Source organism: Molossus molossus, unplaced genomic scaffold, assembly GCF_014108415.1.
Source record: "Molossus molossus isolate mMolMol1 unplaced genomic scaffold, mMolMol1.p scaffold_m16_p_5, whole genome shotgun sequence".
Lineage (NCBI taxonomy): Eukaryota > Metazoa > Chordata > Mammalia > Chiroptera > Molossidae > Molossus > Molossus molossus.
In genome coordinates this window covers 23094280-23104025 of record NW_023425388.1, presented here as the reverse complement: position 1 = coordinate 23104025, position 9746 = coordinate 23094280, and the positions used below count along the sequence as shown (strand labels likewise).

The 9746-nt window shown below is 40.7% G+C and overlaps 1 long non-coding RNA gene across 1 annotated transcript; it reads right to left on the bottom strand.

Moving 5' to 3' along the window:
• Positions 1 to 664: 664 nt before the first annotated feature.
• LOC118617082 lies at positions 665 to 8714 on the bottom strand. Its single transcript, XR_004956791.1, has 3 exons — positions 8694 to 8714; positions 5792 to 5927; positions 665 to 797 (listed from the first exon to the last, which is right to left on the bottom strand). It is a non-coding gene; the product is annotated as an uncharacterized LOC118617082 (long non-coding RNA).
• Between the last annotated feature and the right edge of the window lie 1032 nt (positions 8715 to 9746).

The window sequence follows — 9746 nt, the reverse complement described above, 5'->3', positions numbered from 1 at the left end:
TATTCTTAATCACTTCTTTGATGGCCTCCATCTCATTCCAAACTATTTTTAACTACTTGAATATACTACAGTCTCCCCAAAACACTAGGATTTAAAATCACTTGTATTGAATTTATATGCATGACCAACATTCATTAAGCGTTTGCATGTCATTTCTTGTTCTCTGAAAATTCTTCCCTAGAAAGCTTATATTTATCCTTCAAGGCTCCAAATCCCTTCCTCGGTGGAGCCTACCTCTCCCTCTCCTCCTCCAGATAGTAGTTGTTGCTTCGTCTTCCATGCTTACTTAGCACCTTGTTCATACCTTGTGATAGAACTTAACCCTATAACTGTAAGACTTTCTTTAAGGCAGCTGGCTGTTCTATTTCTTTGACACCTGGTAGGTGCTAAATATATTTTTCTGAGATAAACATATAAGAATTCCTCAAGTCCCTCCCGCCTGCCCAATAATTATTCTGGGATGAAATTCAAGAACAGATATGAATATACTTTTTGGAGCAAGAGGAAGAATAAGTGCATATAATTTATGTATAACTAGAACAAGTGAAATCTCAAAGAGATGGAAGAATACTGTTGAAGCCATGTCTATTTCCTAACCTACAGCAATATGCTCCTAAAGATAATATCCCACAGAAGAACAGAATTCGTCCAGAATACCTTTCCACACGTCACAAGGACGAAGGAGCTGCACAGCCCTCTGCTCATCTTCATGGCGAAGCCCTAGGTTTGGAGGCCTTCCCAGATCACATCAAACGTCAACACTGACATCTGCTGGAAATGCACACTGCCCGCATTCTCTGCAGTTGGTTAAAGAAAAGAAAAGAGTGCACAGAAAAAAGATGATCAGAAACTACTGAAAAAGGACTGCAGAACCCAAACAAAGAACTAATATATGAAGAAAATGTGAGCATGCACAATGTTTTAATGAGAATATAATCTTGGCAAACAAATTTTGAAGATAAACAGACCTAGATCTATGACTGAATTGGCCTCAAAAATGTATTTGATTTTTTTTTTTTAAACAAAATAGGATAAATATCTCTGTATGTGAAGGATTCAATTGCTTTGCACTTCACGTTTCATAAATAGCATGGTTGTGCTCTCTGGATCAGAGAAACGCCAAACCATTTTGAGGCTTCGGTGGTCATGGAGATGGAGAACACGGGTTTGGTGCGGGGCTTGTTGCTGTGGCGTGTGTCACCTTGCTCATTCTCCTAAGTGTCCTTTCTGCAGTCTCACCCTTGATAGTAATGACGTGTTTGGGAAATAGTCAAACTGAAGAAGAATATACTTTACTCCACTTGTTTGTTTTTTTTATAAATTTTAAGTATAATTCAATGTAAAATATTTCTTTTTATACTTATTTTTCTTATATATTGAAATTCTTTGGTAAGGAAAAAAATCTGTGACTTGAGGAATATATTTCATTTTATTTAAAAAAAAAAACCCAGTATACTCATAATTGTTACCTATAAAAATTAACTCCTAGCTTCCTAGCATGAGTCTTTCATGTGAAGAGATGTTCATATTTTCTTCTAAATTTATTTCTTTTGGAAAAACAGGTATTTATTTTGTTCCTTTTGCTTTTTGCTTTTTTATAAATATTTTTATTATAAAATATAACAAGTAGACAAAAAAGTACATAAGACACAAATGTACAGCTTAATGCATTATAATAAAATGAGCACTAATGTAACCATCATTCAGATAAAGACAAACATTGGCAATCAGGCGTACAAGAATCCAAGTTGTCTCTTCTCAGTTACAATCCAACTCTAGCTGTTTTTTACATTTAACCCCTAAGTATACGTCTCTGAATACTATAGTGTTGCTAGGATTTAATCTTTATATAATGGGCTCATAGTGAACGTTTTCTTTTACATTTGGCTTTATTCAGTCAACATTCTGTAAGCTCCATCCAGGTCACTGCATGTAGCTGTGATTTTTTTTTTATCTTCATTGCTCACTATTTTTCATTTTATGACTATATTACTATTTGTTCATCCAATCTATTGTTTATGTATACTTGGGTCATTTCTCATTTGGAACAGTTTCCAATTCTTTTATACACATTTCTATGCATGTCTCATGGTGCATTTGCAAGCATTTTTGTTAGTTATAAACCCAAGAGTGGATTTGCTGGGTTATAGGTTATAGGGGTCTTCAACTTCAGTAACACAAAATCTTTTTTTCCCCTCACCTGAGGACATTTTTGCATTTATCTTTAGATAGAGCAAGAGGGAGAGAGAGAGAGAAACATCTATATGAGAGAGACACATTAAGTGACTGCCACCCACACGACCCCAACGGGAGCCAGGGACAAACTGCAACCGAGGTACGTGCCCTTAGCAGGAACTGAACCTGGGTCTCTCTGGACCGCAGGCCAATGCTCTAACCACTGAGCCAAACTGGCCAGGGCTCTAGAAGTTTTTTAAATACTCTTGTTTATTTGACCTCTGTTGGCCCTCCTATTCAGTTTCTTAATGTTCTGTTGAACAGAATTACTTCATTTGAACACAGTAAAATTTATCAAGTTGCACCACGTAAATGACTTTAGCTTGAATGTTTCTTATATCTGAGGTTCTGGCAAGCAAGTCACCTCATCCTTATGGGTATATAAATACATATAGTAAGGATGCAGAAAAAGATAAGGCCCGTTGGGAAACCATGTGTCTTCAGATATGTTTTCCATTGTGAGCTGATCCTGTCCTCATAGATGTTATAAAACACTTAAGATTCTATCTGAGAAAGAGGCGTTTATCTATGTCCCTACTGAATTCTCTCATTCTCTTTCCATCAATCCTATGGCTCTCCACCAGGTCACACAAGAAGTTCGGTGTCACCCTGTCTCCTTCCTGTTTCTATTTCCCCTCCATATGCAATCAATTACAAATCACACTCCTTGAAACTTCTATATTTTATGTTTCTTCCTATCCCTTGAGCAGCCACGTATATGCATCTCTTGGATCTCCAGTTGTGCCGGAAGTGTGGCTGACTGACAGTCCTAGCTTCTTTCACCCTGAATGCACACGTGTCATACCAAGGCCGTAGTTCTCGTGAGCCACTTTTTTTTTTTCTTGCATTATAGCGTAGTGAGAAAATGAAGGTCTTTTACAACTTTTACTATTTTTTACCAATACATTTTTAATTGAGATATAATTGACATATATCATGATAATAGTTTCAGGTATACAACATAAAGATTCAGTATTTGTATATGTTGCAAAATGATCACCACAGTAAGTCTAGTAAATATTCATCACCACACACAGTTACAATTTTTTCTTCTTGTGATGAGAAATTTTAAAATCTACTCTCTTAACTTTCAAACATGCAATAAAGTATTAGCAATACAGTTACCATGCTGTGTATTAGATCCCCAGGATTTACTTGTTTTTAACTGGAAGTTTGTACCTTCTCATCACTTTAACTTTTGTCCACCCTCTACCCCAACCTCTGCCAATTGCAATGTGTTCTCTGTATCTGTGAGTTAGATTTTGTTTTATTTTGTTTTTAGAGTCCACATATAAGTGAAGGCATATGACATTTATCGCTGTCTGACTTATTTCACTTAGCATAACGCCCTCACAATCTATCCATGTTGTCACCATGGTAAGATTTTATTTTCTATGGCTGAATAATATTTCACTGTATATGCAGGAGTGGGCAAAAATAGGTTTACAGTTGTGAGTATTTAAAACAGAGTTTATTCTTGTATTATTATTTATGAATTATTGCATTATTTATTTGTGTTACATCAGTAAACCTACATACATCACATTGTCTTTATCCATTCAGCTACCAATGAATTGCTTCCATGCCTTGGCTATTGTAAATAATGCCACAATGAACATGGGAGTGCAGATGTCTTTTCAAGTTAGTGTTTTCATGTCTTTCAAATAAATACTCAAAAGTGGAGGTGCTGAATCATATGGTAGTTTTATTTTTGAGGAACCTCCACACTGTTACCACAGTGGCTGCACCAAGTTACATTCCCACCGACAGAGCAGGGTGGTTCCCTTTTCTCCACATCCTCACCGACACTTGTTATTTCTTGACTTTTTGATAATAGCTGTTCTAAGATGTATGAGGTGATATCTCATTGTGGATTTGATGAATAGCGATGCTGAGCATATTTTCACTATATCTGTTGGCCATCTGTTTGTCTTTGGAAACATTTCTATTTAGATCCTCTGTCCACTTTTAAGTTAAATTGTTTGTTTGTTTAGTTGTGTGTGTGTGTGTGTTTTTGGCTGTTGGGTTGTATGAGTTCTCTGGATATTAACCCCTTATTAGATGAGGTCCCACTGTGTGAGGACCTCAGGGGGGAGGGCTGTGGATGGCAAGGAGGAGGATGAAGGACTTGGGGCAGGCCCCTGGAGGAGGCACAGCAGCCCAGGACTTTGCCTAAGAGTTCCTGCAGCCATGGAGCCTGGCTGCTGCAGGAGTGACTAGACACCCTGGGAAATGGATTGAGGAAGAAGACACTGGTCCCAGGCCCATCCTTCTGGAATTTTCTGGCGAAGGGCCAGGTAACCACTCAGCTACAGATGTCCTGGAGGATGGCATGCAGGTGCAGGAGTCACAGCTGGTGTTCACCCTGGGTGACGACCGCGATTGCCACCTCATCCAGACCTTGGATCCCTGCATCTGGCTCGCGGACCTGGGGACAACATTGCTGACTCCAAGTACCGCTATGACCCCCAGGACAGGTGCCCATACACACTGGCCCCTCCCACCCCACACGGCCCGGCCTGGGGTGACCCCGAGAACGACAGTGGATGAGCCTGACCTGGAGAGGCGTAAGGGAGCGGAGCCGGCGGCCCCGCCCATGGGAAGCAGGACTGTGGCAGTGCCCACTACCAGGGGGCTGACTCGGTGCTTTCTGCCAACTCGAGGACCTCACACCAAGGCCATCACCTCCAGCCCCAGTGTTCGCGACACTGCAGGCGGAACAACTCCTGCAGCTGAGGGTGACGTGTCTGAACAACCTGGGTTCTGGTTCTCACAGCTGCAGAGGGACCACGAGCGACCGCACTGCGCTGCGGCAGCCCTGCCAGCTCCGGCCGCGACGCACCCAGCCGCTCCGACAAGACGGCGCATGCAGGGCGGTCCGGCGGCCGAGACGCCCCGCCCAGCGGCCGCAGGGCCCAGGCTGCGTGGCGCCGGAGACCGCCAGGCAACCGACCCAGGGTCCGGGCAGGAGGGACTGCTGCAGCCCATGGGAATGGCTGTCTGGGGCCACCGTTTTTGCCTTGCGGGCCTGGCCGTTGTCCTCACTGCCGGGAGCTGACCACGTAGGTGCCTGCCATCTCCATCCCTGCGCCTGACCCCAACCCGGCCCCCTGACTCCCTCAGCTGCCGGTCCACTGCCCTCTCTGGCAGAGCCCCTTCCTCGGCTTTGGGGACAGCAAGCCAGGGCCTTATGCCTAGCCCAGAGGGAGGGGACCTCGTTCCTCCAGACCCAAGTCTCACCCCAAGAACTTCCCAGATCACCCCAAGCTAGTTTTAGTGCCTGACCCCACCAATGACCTGTGCCCTAAATGCTTCTAGACCTTCTCTGTTACTTCCTTGGCGTCTGCGACCTCATCCGGCAGGAACAGGGTCTTATTTGCTGCGTCTCCCTGTGCCCACTGCTAACACATGCTTACTCCAAAGTAAGCATTCAAGAAATATTTCTTGTTAAGTTGAAAGTGTTCACCTCCAGTAATTCATTAATGTACTATTGTTAGAAACTCACTATCGATTAGTTTTTTCAAGTGTTTTGCAATTAATGAAAGGTCATTTGTACCTCGGGATTGGAACAGGCCAAGCAGCAGCTGCCCCATGTTCTCCTGATGAGGGTTATGGAACCTCCACCATCGTGTGAGCCAGAGAAGGAACATGAGATCCACTTAGAATCAACCCATTTTCTGTGGACAACAATGCTGGAGGAAAATCAAGAAAATGTTAATACTAATGATGAAACTGAGGTTTGAATTTTGCAAAGATCTAGTTGACTCATTCACTCTTTTCTATTCATATTTGAGATAAAACTAATGAAGAAGCTAAGCCTTTTGGAATGTTGGAAAAATGGTGATGAGAAGTTTTAACAATTTCTCTGATCTCTATCCTGCAATATTATAACCATTTTCCATGCATGTGGTGGGTAAGCTCTTGATGTTGGCAGATCAGAGAATGTGGATATCCCCATTTTGCCAGCTCCTCAGTCAATTCAAGTTAAAAACAAACAAACAAACAAACAAAAAACATTATCATCAGGTTTTGTGGGTCAAAAATGTAGGTGGTTATCATATTTTTTACTTAAAAAAACAACAACAAAAAAACCTTAAAGTTTAGGTATTGCGCAGTTACAGAAGGCAAATAGTAATATTTTCCTGTATTCTTGTGAGCATGATGAAGCTTTTAGAAAGGTACATGACACTGAAACCAGTGGGGAAAGTTCAAGAGAGAACATTTGTGTCCTGTTGACTCCTCTTCTGGGCTCCTTGTCCTCCGTTGTCCCTTAGAACGACCTTGCTTCCCGGCCCGCAGCAGTCTGCGTCGTTTCCTCCTGTAGCGACTGTCAGACTCTCCGCAGCTATTCGTTGATGCGTGTGTCTTCCCCTCTTCTCGGGGCTCTTTGAGCATGGAGACTGATTCGGGTCACTCTGGCTGTCCTCAGTGTCCACCACGGCGCCGGACACAGGTTAGCATTCTCTGAAGTCTCACAGAAGAAAAGAACAGAAAAAAAAGTGGGGGGGTACAGAAAGGGTGGAGAGAGAGGGATGGAAAGAAAGGCAGAGAGCCCTTGTCGGTTTGGTTCAGCAGTTAGAGCATCAGCCTGTGGTCCAGAGAGACCCGGGTTCGGTTCCCGCTAAGGGCACGTATCACGGTTGCAGTTTGTCCCTGGCCCTGGTTGGGTTGTGTGGGTGGCAGCCACTGGATGTGTCCCTTTCACGTGGATGTTTCTCTCTCTCTCTTCCTTTCTCCCCCTCCTACTCTATCTGAACAAAAAAAAGGAAAAATGTCCTCAGGTGAGGATTAAAAAAAAAGAGAGAAAGGCAGAGAAAAGACAGAAATAAAGTAATATGAATTTAAGTCATTTTTCCATAAAGTCTCTTAAAGTATTTAAATCTCATTAACTCTAGAATGAAAAGTCCCATCTCTTATTCAGGGGTTGTTAATTAGCAGAGGACAGTGGGGAAACTGTATTTAGGGGGATGGAGTGGCTTCCCAGACGCTTTTAAGTCACATCAGATGGAATAATTGTTCAATACATCTTTTCATGTACTTCTCCCATACAGAGGGGTCTGCTGGGAGCCAAGAAAGCCAAAATCATTATCAGAGCCCTGTGAAATAATGTAAAGGGAGCAGGGAGACAGAAAAAGAAACCACCTAATTAAAACAAGATAGGGACATTAAAAAGCATTCAGACTGTAGGTGTATATTCTGTAAAAATCAATTTCCACTGCAATTCTTATAATTCATTCACAAGTAATTGGTTTATGTTCCTCCTCTGCTCCACTGTTGATGCTAATGAACACATAGGTGTCAGGTGCCTGGGAAAGGGAACAAATACATAAATAAACACATTTCAGCAGATGATAGCAAAAGGCATTTGCATGTAAGGCAATAATTTCTGAATTTCCAACCTAGAAATCTTTTAAAGTATATAGAAAGATTTTGAAGTTATGCTTTTTCGTCCGCCACAGACTCCTTAAAAATACATTCGTAAAGTATACCACACCAACCGGAATATTTGTTTCTACGTTCTCTTCTGTATAGATAATGAGTTAGGTAATCGCATTTTTTATTTTATATTTTTGTATTCAAGAAGGGAGGGGAGTTGTAATTAAACATTTCTAAATGACTCTATCTAGTGATACAGTTAAGGGAGTTTGGAGTGGGTTGTGGGCTGAAAAACATCAGCTCATTTCTCCAGACTATTTTTCAAAAAATGGAAAATATTGAGAGTCTATCAATCTTCCTAGATAAGCAGAGGTCCCATTGTTCTGACAGCCTGGAAAGCAGAGTCCAGTAGAATGTTCCTGCTCTGTGTTTCCTCTTGAGGCTAAGACATAGCTTGAGTTACAATTCAATTCAACAAGCATTCAGTCAGTGCCTGTAAATCTGAAACTGGGTGCCAGGCAGCAAGCGCCGCGCAGAGGTGCATGTGTAAGACTGCTTCCTCCTGCTAAGAAAGTACCTTTTCTTTGGGGAGACTCAGATTCATCAACAGCAAGCCCGTAATGTCAGGAAGAATAAAGTAAGTACTAGAATAGTGGTGAAAGCTATAAGCCCTGAGAAAGAGAGCAAGAATTAATTACGGTCACATTTATGGTGTCATTGCAGTGGCATTTAACTTAGCAGAGAGGATGAGTTGACATTTAACAGGAAAGATGGCTGCAAAGGGCATGCCACCATGGGGATGTTGTGTCTTCTTTACTTCATTCAGGTTTCCCCTCAAATGTCACCTCCTTGGAGAGCAGCACCTTGCTCTCAACTCCCCGATTCATATAGTGACCCTGGGGGCAAATCTTTCCGAAGGTATGTTCACACACTTGGTTATCTTTCTCAATGCAATTATAATAAATATATATTAACCAATTGTGATGAATTAGGGTATCTTTTGGAGAGAGGGGAGGGTGAAGGGATAACCACCTAAATAGATTAACAAATTAATTAATTTAAAATAGAAATGTGTGCCCTACCGGTGTGGCTCCGTGGTTGAGCATTGACCCATGCATGAAGAGGTCTCTGGTTTGATTCCCGGTCAGGGTACATGCCCAGCTTGTGGGCCCGATCCCCTGCGGGGGGCATGCAGGAGGTGGCCAATCAGTGTCTCTCATCGATGTTTCTATCCTCTCTTCCTAAAATCAATAAATAAAAAAATATTAAAAAAATAAATGTGTATTATAAATAAAATGTAATAGGGATGATATAATCACACATAAACTAATTATAATTTTAGAGAATTTAGGGCAAAGATTATTCCAAGAGTTGTATTAATATTCTTTTACTAGTCTTCCATGAAACAACATATATTCACATAACTTGGCAAGATATCATGTTTTACAACACATTTTAATATTCTCAGTTTTGCAAACTTTCTTATGGTGAATGGTCTAAGAGACAATGTAAATGAATTCAAAGTAAAAAATAAAGAAAAATAATATGAAGTCATTTAAATGAAAAGCAAAAAATATTTACTAAAACAAATAGAAACTTTGAAAACTTAAGAGTATTTAAAAAGTATCCTATAATCCTACCACTCAAATTACTTTCCCATGTAATTAAATCATTTTTAAAAAAATGCTTTTAAAATACATAACACTATAATACTTTGCTAAGGTATTAATGATTGAAACGAAGACTGTTCTTGGTTTTGCTATTATTAAAAATGCTGCAATAATCATATGTATTCATAAATAGTTTTTCAATATTCAGATTATTTTTTGAGGATGAGTTGGATAATGACTGGGGTAGTCATATTGTTGTATTCAAGAAGAGAGAGTAGTTTTCATTTAATCTTATTCCAAATTGTTTTGTGGAATATTTAAAGGGCTTGGGACTAGTGTGGGAGATTGGAAATGCTAGATCAGTGTGTGTTCAGTATTCTATATATCTTTTTTAAGTCATTACTCTGAGTGGTTCTTGCATTCAACCTTCTCAGAGTTTAGCATGATGCTTGGCATAAAACTAGATTTTTAATTGTGTTTATGGAACTGAGTCAGTGCTAATAAAAGCATATAAAATTCTATTAT